General features: G+C 40.7%; 1 long non-coding RNA gene across 1 annotated transcript in view; it reads right to left on the bottom strand.

Annotated features, from left to right (window-relative positions):
• Positions 1-9,271: 9,271 nt before the first annotated feature.
• The window catches only part of LOC127470196 (uncharacterized), a 122,126-nt gene continuing 112,612 nt past the window's right edge, over positions 9,272-18,785 (bottom strand). Inside the window, exon 3 of the long non-coding RNA XR_007904204.1 lies at positions 9,272-9,402. This is a non-coding gene — a long non-coding RNA (uncharacterized LOC127470196). The remainder of the gene's footprint in view (positions 9,403-18,785) is intronic.

Consider the following 18,785-nt stretch of genomic DNA (forward strand, 5'->3'; position numbering starts at 1 on the left):
ATCCCTTCTGTTGCCTTTCTCCCCTTTAAAACACATCTAAATGACTTCAAAAGCCAGAGAGCAAGCAAAATCTCTTCCAATAGTGAAATATGTGTCAGAAAAGAAAACAGGTATTAGTTTCAAGTTTTGGAGAAGTTATTAAACAACAGAGAAAAATGGAGTCATGCCCAACAAAAAATTCAACTGAAAGTCCTCATTACATTAAACACTTTGGTTTTTGGAGTGTGCCTCCTAAACATTCTGTCCTGGAGCACCTTCAGTATCATCCCTTCTCCCCTGGAGTACATTGAACATTATCCCCCCTCCCCAGCCAGCTCCCTATTCCTGCATTCCCAAGCTCACATCCCCTCTTTGTCTCTTCCATTTGTTTGTGTTCATCAATACTGCACTGGAACCCCCAGCTAGTGACCTAATCCTGTGCCAAGGGAAATGAAGATGGAAAGGGCAATGATTCCCATTGCCTACACCCAGACCTGGGTTTAGAGAGCACTTTTGAGGTGTTCAATGCTCTGTGCACGTGAACACAGCCCAGAACAGGGAGGCTCTGGGGGTAAAATGAGGATAGAGCTTGGGAAAGCAAAGGTGCATCCACACATGACATGAGATGGCAAAAGTATCATTGCAGCATTTTGAGGAGTGCCTGGACAGTGCCTCAGGCAGGCTGTGAACCTGCCACTTAAAACCTCCCCTCTGATACCCACGTTTGGACATCCAGGGGCACGGGAGAGCAACAGCAACAATTCCAGAGGAGTCAGTCCCATGGCACAGCCTAAGACAGGCAGCATGAACAATCCTCAGAAATTGGACCTTTTTCTCCCTGGTCTTCATTTGAAGGCCCTGTGAAATGTTTAGAATGGTGCCTAACTTGTGGAAGGTCAAAGATGGGTAAAATATTTATCATGAGCTTCCTTCAACACCTTTAGCTGCGTGGGTGCCCTGGGAAATGCTTCTCAAGATAATTAATTAATCAACATCAACAATTAATTCAAATTGTTATCTTTTCAAGATAGAGATCCTCCACAGGTTTTCTTGGGAACAAAAAAAAGCAGATTTCTTTTTGTCTTCTTGTGTGTGTGTGTGCCACAGGTTTTGCAGAATTTGGCAGCTTGAGAAGGCTGACATGATTGCAGTGATTTCTTTCTAAGTTTTGTGCTTCAAATTCCATCCTTTCTGCTAAAAAAAAAAAAAAAAAAAGTCTTGTCATTAATTTTCTCACATTCTCCAAAAAATGTGAGGGCTCTTTAGCACTTCTCTTTTGTTGTCATATTACAAGTCTAATTGATGCTTCTGTCAGGCCCGGGGGGCATGGCCAGCATACAACGTTCTCAGTCTCAGCACATACCTACCAATAGTGTCAGTTCACAGGGACTGAAGACAAGATACTAAAAATTGAAGTTAACAGAAGAAAAACACTTAAAACTTGCTTCATCACCCTCTGAGAACAGTGAGCATCTTTTGATTGGATTCAGCAGACTTCAGGTCAAGCCCATAGAGCATCGTCTGATGGGTGCTTAGTGTCTCTGCCCCTTAACCAACACATTACCATGGGAGAGAAAACCTCTTTTTTTGGTACAGGTTAGTCAGCTACTGCTATATCTGTTTACTATCATGTACTTTGGTACCTGGAGACTGCCACATCATTCACCTTCCCTGAGTAACTCATTCATTCAATGGGAAAATCAAACTAGCATCCCTGACTATATCTCCGCTCCCTCACCTTTTCCTCACCTTGATTCTGTACTTAATCCCATAGCATTAAAAGAAGTGCTATCACTCACTGGGTCCTACTAATGAAACAAATGAAAAGTGCATCTCAGAGGAAACAAACAAACCCCTTCAGCAGTTTAAAATGCCATTCATATTTATGCTGCAAGACAAGACGAGCTACATTCATCTGAGATGAGGAGTTAATGTAAGGTAGATCAAATATCTTGGGCTCTGAGATCTGTGAATCCATGAAATATGAATGCTTTTGCTTTGCAGAGGATATTCAAATAGCTGAATTAGGGTTCACTTCACCTCCAGCACCTTTGTGTGTTTGTTGGAATTCCCTTGACATGCACCCCGTGCTAAGGTAAATTTATTCATAAAGATAGGATTGTTTGTAGAATAAAGGAAAGCTTCTATTCTGGAGAGATGTTTTTCAACACAGGGACTATTCTCTGTTTGGTGTTTGTATATCATTTACTTTAGTAGGAACATGAATTGACAGCAGACAGTGGTGCTAAACAATGTGTCAGATTATCATGGTGATAAACTCGACACATACAAAGCTCCAGCAGGTTTTTAGGGTTTTACTCTTAGACTGTTTGAGTCAGTGGGAAAACTGCCATTGACTTCAGTGGGTTTCTGGATCAGGGCTCTCCAGAGAGATAATTTCCTGAAATAAAACCCAGCAGATTTCAGCACAAACATCCCTCTGGAACCGAACTTAATTATTACTTTGACAAGCCTGTACTTCTTTCATTTCATCATGGATTTAGTGAGAAATTCTATGATGCTTCCTTTCTCCTGCAAATATTTAAATACATGCACTATTTCATTATTACTTTTCTCTCTCTCTTTCTCTTTGTATAAAATTCCCTGCACAGGATATATGCCCCAAAGGGATCAAAACAGAACAGGGATAAATGATAGCTTATTAAAAGAGGAAAGGGAAATATCTTTCTGATTACTTCTTTACTTCTCTGTCCACTGTTAAACCCTGCTTTAATGGCCCTTAATGATCAATTTTGTCATGAACTGTGAGGCACTCATATGACATTGTTGACCTAATTTTTGGTCAGCAATACTTTGCTGCACAGGCTCACAAGATAACAACCTTTTCCAGTCGATATGGGCTGGATGTATAATAGGTTGAACATCAGCCAGCCTAAATGGGGAGTCTGTCAGCAGACAAAGCACTGCACTGGAGACTGAATGGACAAGAAGGAACAGAGTGAAGTGAAGCATAATTAAATATGCTGGAGCTATTTTTGAACCTATTGAAATAGAAGACAATTGAATGGAAAAGAGTCAGGAGAGATTAAGTTATGTTATAGATGGACAAGAGAAGTTGCATATCAAGGGTATGGACCCAATCATCGTTATGTTTGAATTCTGGAAAATGTCAAGAGCTTGCAGCACTACAGATTGGGGTAATGAAAGAGGAAATGGGGTCAGCAAAGATGATGGCAGCTGCAAATGGACCACACAGCCATGAGACCTTCAGAAACAATAAAGAGTGAATAAAGAAATATGCATGAGTTCCTAAGGAAAAAAAAATAACAATCCCCCCCCCCAAAAAAAAAATCACAATATTGGTCTGCTTTCTGCAGATCTTTGGGTAACTATAGTAATACTTTGGGCCTTTAATGCCATGGTATTGAGAAAGCAGCTGTGATCTGTACCTGGGAAACACTAAACCAACACAGTGGTTGTTACCAGCCTCTGGGACATTGATCTGTGATTTTTGCTGAGATTACCTCTGGTTTCAGATGTCAGCAGCAGAGGATTAATCCAATTGTGACAGACAAAATGACATTGTTACACATCGAAACTGGCTGCCTGGTCTGAGAATTGCATTTTGATGTGAATTTTCAGTTTGTTCATCAGTGCACAGCTGCACTCATATTGCTGGATAAATGCTCAGTTCAGTGCTAGTCTTTGCTGAGCTACTTCCAACAGCTTGAAACCAAACTGGCTGTACGTGCTCTTGTGCTTTGCCTTAATCTTTGAGGAGACACAACACGACTGTGAGAAGTTCTTTTGATCTCAATCCAGTCCAGCAGGCAGCTTTTAAGCTGTAACACGTTATCTCCAAGCCTAAGTGAGGCTCACACTACATAGAACAGGCAACTGCAAATTAGAAAGTGTAAATTGTGCTGAGGAAGAGGGATACTGAAGCCAGCAGCCCTCCTTTTCAGCACAGTCCCACACAGTGTAAAGAACTGTAACACAGAACTGTCTAGTGCAGCTTTCTGTGGATCTGGGGTTGAAATCCATCCCAAACTGGCTGCTCAGTTTGGAATCCAGTTTAAACCAATATTGGCCATCTCCACAGTCAAGAGAGAGGGAGGAAGGTTCTTCCAAAAGGTTACTCCTGTGTTTTGGAAACCTTCCACTGGGACTTGAAGGAAGCCGGGTGATGTGCTTAGACAGTATTTTTAGATGGTGAAGTTAAAGTTAAAGAAGATATTCTCACAAATTTTCTGGAAAGTTGTCTTCCCTGGGTTTATGCTCCTGTTCACAGAAGGGCTTCCTTGGGGATCACTGCAGACAGTGCACAATGAATGCTGAGCTAAGCAAGAGGACAAATTTTTGCCAAGAACCAAAGCCAGTGTACAGTGTCCAAATGAACCCTTTAAAATTGTTTCCTATGATTTAGTCTTTTTGCACTTTTGGAATTGAATTACATTTTTCCAATTTCCCACCCATAATTTGATTATTACAGGTAATCTCTATGATTACAACTAGTAAAAGTAAAGAATTATAGACTAAAGTACTTGAACTTAATTTTCTGGAGTTTTTAGTTTGGTATAATGATTGAACTAAACACAGAAAATTAGGAACATGCTATTTAGCTATTTCTTGTTCAAATGGGATCTTCATCAATTAAACCTCTTATGGATATTTGGATGAACCATGAAGTCTGTAGAGTTTATTCCAGATCATAAAAATAGATAAAGGAAGAAAACCTATAAAATCAGCCTTCCTAGAGAGAATAAGTAAAAATGGCAAGCACTTAAATTTTCTTTTAATAAACTATATAGTAATATTTATTTAATGATTGCCCAATTCAGCTACTGTAACATTCTTTAATAACTCATAAAGCATATTTTATGCCAGCCATGAGATTTAATGTCATCACAGCGGAAGGAAAATCTATCTTGACATGAAGTTTCTGAAAGCAGTGGGGAAAAATGAAGCTGAGGCTTTTGGAAGGGAATTTTTATTTTTTTTTTAATTGAGTTAAATGCTTTCTATCACCTTCTTTGTCTGTCTTCTGTAGCCAGGCAGCCATTATATGCAATTCGAGCCTGCCAGCTGAAGAGCGTGATGCATATTAGAGTGGGTAAAAGTAGTTGTGAGCAAGTTAAATTTAGACCTCATTACCTGCATTATGTTAATGCCTCTAGGTGCTAACAGATTGAAACCCGTTGTGATAGACACTGTACAAGCACATAGCAAGACAGGAGTCATTCAGGGCATGGACTGAATCAAAATAGACAAGACAGAAAAAGGTAGGAGGCTTGGAGATGAAAGCAGAGAAAAATAAAGAACTGGCAGAGCCAAGGGAAAAAAAGGCTTATGAGTTTTTTTGTTTTTTTATTTTTTTGGCAAAAATATATTTCATCTATAAGTGAACATTTGTCAAAGCCATGAAAGGTTTTCATGAGCGATATTCTTCCCTGGGCATGTAAAAGACACACACACCAGTCAGTGCAGACCACGTACAAATCTGATCTTCATGGATTAAAAGAATTGGATCTTTGGTCTCCTAAAGAGTGACCTCGTGACCAAGCTGCTGCAGTTCCTTCAAGGTGTTTTTCTGAAGACAAAATAGTGAGGCTCCTCGAAACTTCACAGGGTTTCATGGCACAGCAAACAGATTTTCAAGACATCTCCCACCAGGAACATCAACCTGCACCCCCAGAGGCCTCTCCCTCCCCAAGTCCAGCCAGGTGCTCTCCCCCATGGACTGGGCACTCTCACACTTTAGAAGCAATCTTTGTCTTTTTCTGTTATTGCTTTGATTTTTCCTAACCACAAAAACCACTGCTCCCTTTGGACCTTAATTTTCTTCTAAGCAAAGAGCTGCAAGTTTGTAAACTTTCGTTAAGTACACGCCCAAGGACTCTGTTGTTGTTAGAATTAGAACCACTGGTGACACAGCTCACTGACAGCTGTGACCTCAGTTTAACTCAATATGTCCAGTACAACATGCAGTATAGTTTTACACAGCACCTCAAAGCAAACCAAAATTACTTGGTAGATTATACTAATAACAATCACTGAGCTGTGAAGTGGCACAATGATAACTTGAAGTTGTGATAATGGAAGCAGGGAAGAGGAAACTGTTGCTGGTCTACTGATTATGGGCATACTTTATTTTATTTAGCAGCTAAATACCTGCACAGAATGATTTAATACAAGGAGACACAGAACATGTATGTGTGTAGATATCAAATTAGTAGCTGACAAGCTCTATCATATTGTGACTTTATTTCTTTGGTTGTTCTAAAATTTCCATTTTAATGTCCTTTCAGGTGACTGTTGCATGGTGACAGACGAGGAGAGCATTCCCATGTTTGAGAATTCGGAATGGATGTCATCACACAATGGTTTGAGGCTTCTCCCTAGCCTTGCATTGCAAGGATGTGAAAAAATACTCCCCCAGGAACAGCCTAATTCCCCACTGCAGTGCAAACAAAGTGCTGTCATTTTGGTGAGTTTTGTTTTGAAACTTATACAACAGCTGATGGCATGCCTGGAGGAAGGCAAATATCTCTGAACTGTCTACATTTCCCCAGAACTCCCACATTTCAGCAGAAGAAAAATTGAAACTTCTTTCCCCATCCCCTTTCCAATCGTGTTTGTGCTCCCTGGGTGCCCGTGAGCCTGTCTGATGTCACCACAGGGGAAGTTACAAAAACGGATGCTTCAGAACCATTTTCCTCTGGCAACTTAATTTTAACAGTGTTTGCAGCTTTACTGAGCTTAATAATGGCAATGGGAAAGCCTAATGAATACAACTCTGGGCTGTGCCTTGGACCTAAGGATGGGAATGCACTTTTTTCAGTATTGGAGTACAGGGATGGATGGAAAAGGGATATGTCACATTTAAGCATTAACACTTCAGCTTTGATATTTTGTCACGTTTCTCCACCTTGTCCAACTTGGTTGAAAAGCATCAATAGGAAAATCAGCTTCACTGGGTTTATACAACCAAGTCTGTCCCTTCTTCTGTCTGACAAAACTGCAGCTTGTCACAGCCACATGCTGGCATCCTGCTAATGTACAGAAATGTGCCATCAAGAAAAGCTAATTCCAGTCTAGTCCCAAGAGCAGAATAAGGTATGAAACTGTGAATGTTTTTTTTTTTTTTTTTTTTTTTTTTTTTTTTAATAAGCTCCTTTTTTTCTATAGCTGGCAGGAAGATGGAGGTTTTTCTAGATTTATGATGAAACAAAACCTGAACTTAGAGCTGCCCTCACTCTGCTGAGGTTGACTTTGCATCCCCAGCCCTGCAGAACCCAAACAGTCCTCACACAGCTCTAACTGCATTTACTCATCCAACCACCCAGCTTGTTCTTGGTCACAACCTTGAGTGTCTGGGGACAGCACAGGGAGAACTCAGGACAAGACACAATTCAGAGCACTGCCAGTTCTGTGCAGGAAATAATTTTTCCGTAATTAAGTACTGATAATAAAGAAAGAAGCCTTGGCCTGGCCAGTACCTTTCCTTCATTTACAATTCACCTTCCTAACTAGTTCTTTAATTTTTCTAAATTTTTAAAGAACCGAATTACCAAAGGTAAAGGGGTCTAATATGGACACTGAAATCAAAACAACCCTGTAAAGCAAAGCATCTGAAACTGTCTCAGTTTGGAGCACCAAACAAGTTACAAAACCAAGGTGAGTACCAAGAACATTGCTTTGCAAATTTCTGTAGCAGGTTATGTGGCCCCACCTCATATAAAGGCCTCAAAGACTTTAATTTATCTGTCCTCACAAGATATTACACTAGGGAAAGTGAAGAAATATTTCTCCATTCATTAGTCAGAGAGAGACTGAGAGACCAGACCAAAACAGAATATATGTCGCCACTTACTTCCCCCTGAAATGGCATTAAGGGAGAACTAGAACAAGTAACATGCTTACATAATTTATTTACCTATATTGCTATTACCAATAAAACTCAACAAAAACATACTAGGGAAAAACAAGATGAGCATCTGCAATATGGGAGCTCAGCAAAAATGCATCAGAGTAGGTACCAAACACACTCCTTCATTTGGGATGCCCTGACCCTTCGTGTTTCTTAGTGACTGATTCATATTTATGCAAACCACCACTTCAATTAGAAACCTGGTGGGATTAATTGGATGGAAAAATACTTGCAAAGCAGCACATAAAGGAAAAAAAAATAATCAAAGAGATCTTTTCTCTCTTTGTCTATTGCCACCAAAATAATGCAGGCAGTTACGTGTTTGGTACAGGGCTGTACCCCCTAAAGTGTTTCAAACTAATAACCTTTGAAAGGGATTTGCAGCCTTGGAGAGGCAGCAGGGATTCACTAGGGAATAAGATTTGATTTAAGATGAAGCCTGGCTCACGTGCTCATTAAAGCAGCTTGCTCACCAACAAAATGTCACACCATCACAGCCACCCTGGAAACTCAGAAAAATCTCAGTTTCAATTATTTTACCCCCTCAGCCCCATGGACTGCATGAAGTTGCATGAAGTGAAGGTGGTGCCTTAATCCTGGAATTCCAGACCATTAGGAGTGGGAGCAAAGAGCCACATTGCTGCCTCCCCTGTGGTTGTGTGCACAGCTACAGCAAGGGCCTTCTCATCTCAGCCCTGCTTCTTTCCCATCAAACTTCTAAAGAATATCACACAGAGGGTTCCATTAACACTGTGTGTGTGTGTGTGTGCATTCAACAGGCTGGTTCATGTTTAAAATGGTGTATGAAGAGGAAAAAGAGAGAGCTTCAAGTGACTTCAGGAGAGATTAAAGCCCTTGCTGCAGACTGCATGCCATGGAATTCCTTCTGCTTCCTGACTACATTCCAGTGAGTTCATGTAACACCTCTCCTACAGATCACAAACTTTCCCAGTAGCAGGAAACTCAAGATCACAGGCAGCAGACTTCACTTTTCCTAAAAAGCAATTATCCACTAAAGGCACCCTAACTCTACCTAACTTTGTCTGACAGCCCTGTTCTCACCAGAATGCCACTGCTGGCACACTTAGGGCAGAATTTTGCCCACACCCACCAAGTGTTGCACAGAAAAAAGGAAGAAATTGCTTGCTGTGCTTTTTAATGTTACCACGATATTTAGACAAGGGCTTAACAATACTTCAATTGCAAGATAGTTGTGAAGAAACTACTTTCATGAGGCACAAACTCACTAGCAGTTGGCCTTACCTAGAAAGGAAATTCTCCATAGGCTCATACCCATGAAAATAAAGATGCAATAAGATATTAGACCTCTGCAATCAAAGAGAACATTTTAAACACATATATTTCCATTTATTTTTTTAAGTTTTTCATCTCTATCTCCAGCAATCCATCACGTAAGCTCAAAACTGAGCCATGAAGTATAATATTTACCACTGAGCCCTGGAACACTTGCTGCTCTTATTTATACCCAGGAGGCCTCAGGTCACAACCTGTTGTGGAACCAGTGCCAACAGCTGTGGGATGGATACACAGAGTCATCAGTTTAAGGACAGGCAGAGCCAAGAAATAATACATATTGTTAATCATTGTGGCTCATCCTATCTGGGTGACCAAAGACAAGCCCCAGCCTGTCAGCAGGGTGAATGCCACACAAAGGGGAGAGTCCACATGCTCTGGGGTGCAATTCAAGAAAGTATGTTTAAGTAAGTGAACACAGTGAAGGAGGATCAAATACAGAACAAAACAGGAGGTTTTGTATTGTTTTCCATTAGAACTCCCTTTACCTACATCATCTGTCAGTGTAAAACATGATCATTTTTCCATAATATTTTAAATAATTGTCTACATCTCTCATTTTCTATTTGGGAACAGGGCTTTACCTGCTCAGAGCGATGCCCACTGATCATGTTTTGTCTCTCATTCTCCAAGTGTAACCCTCTTCAGAAACAATGAACCTGGATCTTTTATCACTTTTTCTGAGAGTTTAACTCTATCATCTCAGAGAAACTTTCTGACCACCTGCACCTGAGTGAGAAGCAGGCCCTAATGCTCTTCCACATCCATGAGCTTCCCAGTCAGATTCCCATATAAATACATAAAAATCAAAGAGGTTTCTTGTAAGAAGTCAAATCCCTTTCTTCCCCTCATTGCTAAAACAGTGGGCCAGTTGCTTGAAAAATTAATACCAGCTCTCTCCTCTCTCCTTTTTCTTGCCAATGGGTCATGTTTTTCCTCAAAACCTGGCTTCAAATACCACCACACTAAAACACTGCACACAGTGTGAACAAATCAGGTCTTCTAAACAAACAAACAAAAAAGTTTCAAACTGTTAAATGGAAAACTCAGCTTCATTCTGCTGTCCTTAAAAATGGTTATTGTGGACGACAGAAATAACTGTTTGTCAACGGAAAAAAATTTTATGGGGTAAAATGTTTCAACCTAAATTATTCAGCTAATGTTTATTACCTCTGCAAAATGGAATAAAGAGCCACGCGATGCTGCTCCGGCTAAAGCAATTTTGCTGCTGTACCTACAGAAGTAGTGTGAAATGTCTCCCCTAAGACAGCACTCAGAACTTCAGATTCTTGGAGAAAGAGCCACTGCAGAGGCACTTGCATAGTAGATTTGAAGAGCTTGATTACACTCTGGTGTACGCTGCTTTTTCACTTTTGGCAGGGAGTTTGGAGCTGTCTGCACGAGCTCAGAATCTGATTTGCACGGTTCTGCTGCTGGTTTTAAACAGCTCCTTGCAATGCTGGTTCGTTCCTGCTGCCGTTTGGAGGTGTTTTCTGCTTTGATGGACAAGATGCTGGGTATGTGCTTCCTCTTAGCAGCATAATTCACAGACTCCTCAGCCTTCTTGGCATATCAAGCGGGAAATGGCTTATTGTGCACTCTGTGTACGTGCGCTAATTTTGGCAACCTTCGCACTCAGCATAAGGAATGTAGGATGCCTTTGGCTATGTGCCCTCCTCAACCCCTAAAAAAAGGCACCTTGTCAGTGGTTAGCAGAGCTGTCAGGGTAGGAAGTTTGCCTCTCAGCTTCTGTTGAAATGGCCTCAGTTGGGAGTGGGCTGACACTGATTTGTGGAGGGGTTTTCTACCTGGGTCCTGCTCCCACGTGAGCTGGTTCAGCTCCAAGAAGGTCAGGGAAAATCCTGTTTTTTGCACAATCCAGGATCCACCCAGGCTGGCTCTTTGCATTTCTTCTCCTCCACAGCATTTTCTGCTGCTCCCTTCCTGCTGTGTGACACACAGGTGTGCCTCCCCTGTTGTCACACGAGCTCTCTTTAACCAGCTCAGGACAGCAGCTTTCCCGAGGTGCATAACTTCCTCTCCCACCTACCTACACGACTACTTTCTGCTTAAACAGCAGATGGAACAGTGCTCTGTGGGGAAGGAGGGCTCTGACATAGCTTTAAATCCCACACAGACAATATTGTTTCCTCTCTGGGCTGCCCACCACCGGGAGCTGCCTGGCACTGCCTCTGTGCTCACACAGGCACCCTCCTCCCTCTGTCCTCATTAGGAGTGTGTGGGTGCTGCTCTCCAAGCTTCCCTGGGCCCATTCTGGCAGTTCCACATCGTTAGTGATGCCAACAGGTCTCTCAGCACCCTCCTGGCTGTCCCTCTGCCACCACCACGCACAGTGGAGCACAGGGAGAGAACAAAAAGATGCTGATCCAACCCCATGGATATGATGTCTCAAAAGCTCAGATATCCCTGCAGCTCGCACAGCTACCCTCCAAAGCTCCCTCACACACAAATATATATGTGTACATGTATCTATATGGAATAGTTCTTGGATGGACCAGTCATCCCTAGTGATAAAATGCATTTGACTACCTGATAAAGATGAGGATTTAACAGTCCAAGTGTGTGTTAGAGATCCACAGGGCAGGACTCATCTGGAAAATCTTTATCTAAGCTGATCTAAACTCAGAAGTGAAAAATCTGCTGTTGGCAAAAGACCTCATTTTTTTGGAAGTGCTAAGTGTCTGTCATCCATCTGTATTTCTTTGTCACCAGGCATTCCTAAAAATCTTAAGCCAATATGTATTTAATATGCTTCTGTAGACCAGTCATGGGCCATTTGCCATGGTTTTAGAGCACAGTAATGAGCTATAGATCACATTTTCTGATCCATTAGAAGGGATTTAGCTGTTCAGTCATTATGAACTTTGAAGGGGACAGGTACGGTCAAGTACATTCTCCTCTTTCAAACACCTCTGCTCAGCATTACTAATCAAAGTGCTTAAAATCAGAAAATGTTAATATTGGGAACACATGTATGACCACAGAACCACTTTCTTTAGTGACTGATGACATACCGTGACACCCTCACAACCTATTTAAAAGTGATGCCATTTTTTATCCATGACAGAAATCAGAACTTGTACCAAAAATTGTTTAATTTTAAAAGTAAAGCCACATCAATGAAGGCAGTTTTGTGCAGGCTTTCCCATGTGGATGATGCAGCTTTTCCCCATTGTAACCACAAAATCTACACACATACTGACAAGGTGATAACCTGCAGGATCATAATAAAGATGTTTGAAAACCTGGATCCACTAAATGGGAGATTTTCTACAGTCTTCAACAGCACTAAGATTCGCATCACTGTTAGCCTAGATCCTCTTGGGCAAAACAAGCGTTTTTGTCACATCAAAAATATGAACCAAACTTAATATTTGCTACCTGAAATACTGGATTTTTTCCCCCCTAATTTTATAAGGAAGAAAAGATCAGCATCACTGTTAAGGGATTTTTGAGATTATAACTGAAGACTCTGAGAAAGCAACTAGTACAGTTTTAAAGTTTATATGTAAAAGAGATGCAAAGCCAATGTTACCTATTTAGGAAAATTTTAAAGTAAAAATTCCACACTCAAAGCCTGAGATAGACAATAATTTTCTCCAGCTGTGGTCAGAGGGTCACTACATTCCTCTTGTTTATTACCTGCTATTTAGCTGAAGAGGTAAATAAATAAGGAAACACGAAAAAGGATGTAACCTACAAAGAACAAATGCAAATTTCTGCATTGAAGATCAACCACTTTTACAAGTGCAGAGTGAAGGATACAGGCCGGTCCCTTTTCTGCAGAAAGAAAAACCCTGAGATTATAGAGAGTCAAAAGCAGAACATGAACCAAAAGTTTGACAAACCACACAGGAAACACAAATAGTAGTTTAGCTCCAAGCCATGTGATTCTCTACTCTCCTTTGACTGCATCAAGCTTTGGAAACTACACTTCAGGTAAAAAGTTGACTCATTCTTGGAGTGAGAAAGATCAAAGCACTAAACTTAGGAGGTGAGGCTGAAAGATCTGGGGCTGTGCAGACTAGAGAAGAGACAGCTAAAAGAAGGGATAACAGCCTTCAAAGTACATAAAAGGCTGCTGCAAAGGAGAAAAGGAATAAGCAGTTTTTGTGTGCTTATTTTAGGGAGGAGTAATAGTAATGGGCCTCATCTGCAACAGGGGAAAATTAACTTAAACATAAGAACGCTCTGTAAAACTAAACCCTGAAATAGATTGTGTGGGGAGATGTGGAATCTCTGCCTTTGAAGTTTTTAAGGAATATGCCAGGCAAACATCTGACACAAATCATACAGGTATATTTTCTCATGCCCAGGAGTGGGGAGATGAACTCCAGGAGTCTGTGGATTATCTGTGCCACAGGGCGGAGCCGGGAAGCCTGGAAACACTGCACAGACAGAGGGACCACCCCAAGGTCCTGCCAGGCTTGGAGGATCACTTCACCATCTCTGTGGGCCTGGACAACAGCCACAGCAGTCCAGCCTTGGGAGAACCTGCTGATGGTGCCCCAGGAAGAGGAGGTTGATCAGCCAAACCTTAATGCCTGTCCAGCCTTTCCCCCTGTGACCTGCACACTGACATGATCAGGGAAAGAAATAGGTCCATCCTCAAGTTGGGTCTATCAAATGGAATTGTTGTGGGTGAAGCCAGGAAACAAATTATTCATTGAAGGGTTGCTGCTGATGTGAAAATGAGCTGCAGAAGAGCGTGGGAGGAAGTAGTTTCTTTGCTTAAGGGTGTGAATGTTTCAACCTTGTCCCCCTGGCAGATGTTCTGGTCACAGTCCTTCTGGAAGAGGTATCACTGAGAACATCTGTAAAGAGTCACCTCCAAGAAACAGTAAGACCTGTGATGTTAATGTCTACAACACCATTTCTATGGTGTTGCTTCCCTCCTCCACCATGCCCTGACTGTGAATTTGAATAAATTATACAAGTTGACTTGACAAGGGAGCATTAATGGTGCATTTACCACCTTAGAAGTGCATTAACAGGTCATTAATGTGTACCCTGCAGTGTTCTGCTCTTAGGACTCAACAGATATTTCATATTTTTAAAAAGATTATTCCTTTTTTTTTTTTTTAAAGCAGCCAAAATTTTTTACTTCCATTTTTCTCCCTTCCTCTGCATAACTCTTTAGGTTGTAGGGGAATAACAATTCCTTAAAAGAGAATGAAAAAAGGGTTAAATAAGAGCAGCAGCTTTCTGTTATTCTGTGGACATACATAGGAGGAACATGCCAATTCTGTGACCTCATCTCACAGGAATATGACACAGTTTCACATAAGCTTCAGTTGAGATATTAATGCCCTTAATTCAGGAGACTGACCAGAAGGAAAGCTGAAATCAGTGAAGCTGAGAGTTCTCCCAGCTCCTAATTATCACACAGAGAGCTGAGGATGCCCTGCACTTCATACAGGTAGGACTGGATGGGGAAAAAATTAACTCAGTGCATGAAATTGTGCCAGGATTAGCCTTTGTATTGAGGAGAAAGTGGACAGTCAGGTTTCCACAGCCCTGCTCTCAGTGCAAATGTTGCTTTTTGAACGCATGAGGCACTGTTGGGTCGTTCAGTGCTGAAAGGAACACGAAGAATCAAGAGTTGAATAAAAGCCCTTATTGCAACATCAGAGATGACATCATTTTCCTTTTTTCTTCTCTCTTGTCTATACAAGTTTGGGGATGAAAAAATAAGGTTTTAATACCATTGGAAAATTTGCTGTTCTATGAGAAATGTGTCTTTTGCCAAATGAATGCAGATGTTCATGCCAGGACAGGAGTACTTTGTAATTGGAAAATAGCTGAAAATAGAAAAAAAGGAAGTGTATTCCTACCATGCCTTAAATTGCCTGTAATCCTTCAAACATAATCAATTGTATTCAGCTACACTGAAGTCTTTTGCTTGATTACTTCTCAGCCTGACAACAATAGCTGGAATTTCTATAAAGGGAGCAAGTGCTTTTTTAAAGATAATTAGTCCATTTTGATGTGCATTGAGAATTTTTTGGAAGAGGACAGTACCTGTCTAGTTTTCATGCATTCACTGAGCCTAAGAACAAAGAGCAGTAAAAGATACCAAAAACTTTTACAGCACCTTCTGAGTGCTCTCCTCCAGAAAGTGCACTTGACACTGAGATCTGCTCAGCAAAAGAGGTGCACTGAGGCTGGAAATCAGACAATATTATCCCCCATGGAATTCTTTCTTTGTGATCACTTGTAGGTTTTATTTCTTATAAATAAATGGAAATGTTGTAAATCACAGGTAAAGACTCTGAAAGTTGGATTTTTCAGCTCCTGAAAACAATGCAAAGGACCCTGATCACAATGGCAAAATGCCTGTGTGCACGAAAGGAGATTCTGAAGCATTAGGTCATAAAGAAAACCAAGGACAGGAAGAGTGATGTAACTACAATTTCAACAAGTTTCAATTTCAACTTTTATTTGCAGCAGCTTGAGGCCCAGAAAGCAACTCCTCAATGCCAGCAGTAATGAACTGAGCCCTGTGAGCACGATGGGAGGTCACAGGTGAGGGTAAGGACTTAGGACATATTCACACCCCACCAGGAGCGATGAAAAAATGCATCAGGTTCTTGCTTTCTAAGAATTTTTGTGGCTCTGTGTTCAGGTACTTCTGGACAGAGGGAGCCAGACTCTCATGAAAATTGAAGTCAGGCCTTCTTAAGATCTTATCTAAATTTAATAACCCAAATGAAACATGCTGCTCCATCCCACTCCATCTGTAAGGCATTATTATTGAGTTTGCAGTGAATAACTGTTTATTATTTTCTTAATTTTCAGCCACAGCACAGTCTATTATAACATAGCAACCTTCCAATGAGTCTGGGCTGCAGAATATGTGACTGTCTTTAAAAATAAAAAGCAAACTAGTAATACAATGAGAGGAGCAAGCCAGCCTGCAGGCTATGGATTTCCAAGAGAAAACGTTGATTGAACTGACCGTGCTTGGAACAGCTTTTAGTTTGAGCTGAAGGAAATGGATGTGGCAATAATCCCATGTTACCTATTGAATGATAATTTCAGAGACATTCTTTGCTGAGTGTTTGAAAGGACAAAATTTAAATTCTAATTTCCAGAGAATGCAAAGGCATTTTTAGCAATTGCCTCTGTGCAATTGCTAGAGTACAAACTGTATGCAGGGGCACAGGACAATGCATCTCATAAGGAGTCAAAGATAAATGACTTAATCTGAGATCTACAACTCTAATTATATACATCTCTCTATCCTAAAGGGGTTTATTTTGCTATAGTTGCTTTTAGAGCCATTAACAAAAGGTTGCATTATATCTCTGTTAGTGTGGGGGCATGTGCAAAGATTGTATATATGCCTAAAGCCTATTTTTGTATTGAATGAGCCCTAAAATGGAATTCAAAATCAGTTTGTTTCTATTACAGTGCTGTGTTCATTACAAGTTACTATTTTTAAAAAGTGTTGATAATCACATTTATGCATTGAAATGGTGTATAAGAAAGGAATAGAATTCATATTAAAAAGGTGAATTAGGAAATATTTACAAAGGAGTAAGCGAAGAATGAATCTGGCTTATCCCCTTAGCAACACAAATTTCAACATAAGCTTTCCTCAAGCTCAAGTTCTGCTGGTTGCAAAAACAACATTTCCTTTGCTTCCACACTGAAATTGGAACTCTGACTTCTCCATCCTGGTGGAAATGTGTAAAGATTTACTTGCAAGGATGGGAAATTACAGTTCAGCTGAGAAGCACAGACCATCATTCCAGGAGGATCCACATTACCAAACACATCTGTTGAGCTACGTGATGTAAGAAATTATGGAAAAAAAATTATCTCTACTCTGAAGGTGGAGTAGCCAAGGATGGCTCAGAGGCATTCAGAGAACTGCCAGTCAACTATGCAAAGTTTGATATTAAAGTGATATCCTCTGCTTCTGCTGACAAAGGTCACAAAATGCACAGGATCAGGTTCTGCATCTATAAAGTGCTCCCTCTATCAAAGCTCCTACAGTTGCATCAAAGTGGAACTCCTGGACAAGGGATTCTTTTGAGGACAAGTTTTTTTTTAACACTATAGCAGTGAAAGAGAAAGCAGATATATTTTCTACCTGTGTTATTTCTTACTCACTGGGTAGATGCATTTCCTATGGAAAAAAAAAGGTTGTATATCTTCAAAACAAAAATTAAAAAAGAAGGAAAATACAGGCTAAAAGAAGAAGAAGAACATGCAAACTAGATCTGAAGTCATTCACTCAACAAGTTTTCACTACAAATCAGAGATGCAGGGCAAGTTACAAACAAGGTTGATTCTACCAAAGATGTTCTGGCTACTTAAGAGATCAATTGTCCATACCATGTCTTTGATCAAGAAATCCAAAAGCACAGACCAGCTGCACAACCACAGCATAAACAATATTTACTGTAGATAACCCTGGGGCTCCCAGAATAGGTTATAAGCATCAAGCCAGAAGAGAATTACCAAGAACAACAATCAACATAGATTCTTTGTTCTCTTAATCCTTATGGTGTAACTTTGTGTTCTCCAAGCTGCTTGGCCCTTCAAAGCAGAAGAGTTAATTGAATTTCAATCGTGTCATGGTCTGATTGAAAATAACCCATGATGGCACTCATTCCAATATTGCACAGTGCTGATTTTTATTCTGGGGGTAGTGTCTGTTCTTTGCTGTAGGAATTTCCATATGCTCCTTGCCCTGAATTTCAAAGAATAATTTTGCCTAATGAAGTTGAATATTGAGATTTTCCCCCCATGACTTATGGGTGCAATTTGAAAGGGGGGGAAAAAAAGCAACATGTAAATGAAAAGCACGTACGACACTATGTGATGACAAACATTTGCTTAGCTAGAGCTTGTTTTTCATTCCCAGAGGCACCAGTCACTTTTATCATGAGATGACAGCTGAGTTTTACTCTTAAGATTGTGCAGATTTCTCACCTGACTGGCTCACGACTGTATTTCAGGTCAGAGAGCAACACAAGCTGGGCTCTATTTTTCTCCTCATGGCCTTTCTCCCCTGTCATTCTTTATGTTGATTTCCCTTTCTCAGTCCCACCAATAAGTTCCATTTCCCCAAATTATTTATTTATATCTTTAAAGGAGATTTTAGAGCAATCCATCTGCCTTCTTTCACAGGGCATCTCGTGCATGGCTCACCCTCCACACCCCAAACACAGACCCGCTATGCCGAGGGCTGACTGGTGTGTGATCACAAATGTCTGCTTTCTTCTTTCATCACCATATTCATCTGCACATTGTGAGCACTTGGAAGTCACATTTTCTGTGCTACTGTGAGCAGACAATTTGCTGTAGTGTGAGAGTTAATGGACATGGGAGACCATTAGTGACATTTATCGGTAACAATTTATGTAACTTAAAGGGTAGAGCACTGACTGCAGTTCAGAAGTTCAATTATCAGCTCTGCTGCTGGTCTGCACAGTTACCTTGGGCTAGTTGCTGCCATCTGGTATTTTAGCTTTTCACTGTAAATGGACAAATTATGCTGCTTTGTGAAATCCTTAAATCACATGTATCTTGTATATGAAAGACTGTCTGCCTAGAAAACAGTATCTAC

Source organism: Manacus candei, unplaced genomic scaffold (assembly GCF_025592945.1).
Source record: "Manacus candei isolate 608988 ecotype Guabito, Panama unplaced genomic scaffold, ASM2559294v1 h1tg000020l, whole genome shotgun sequence".
NCBI lineage: Eukaryota > Metazoa > Chordata > Aves > Passeriformes > Pipridae > Manacus > Manacus candei.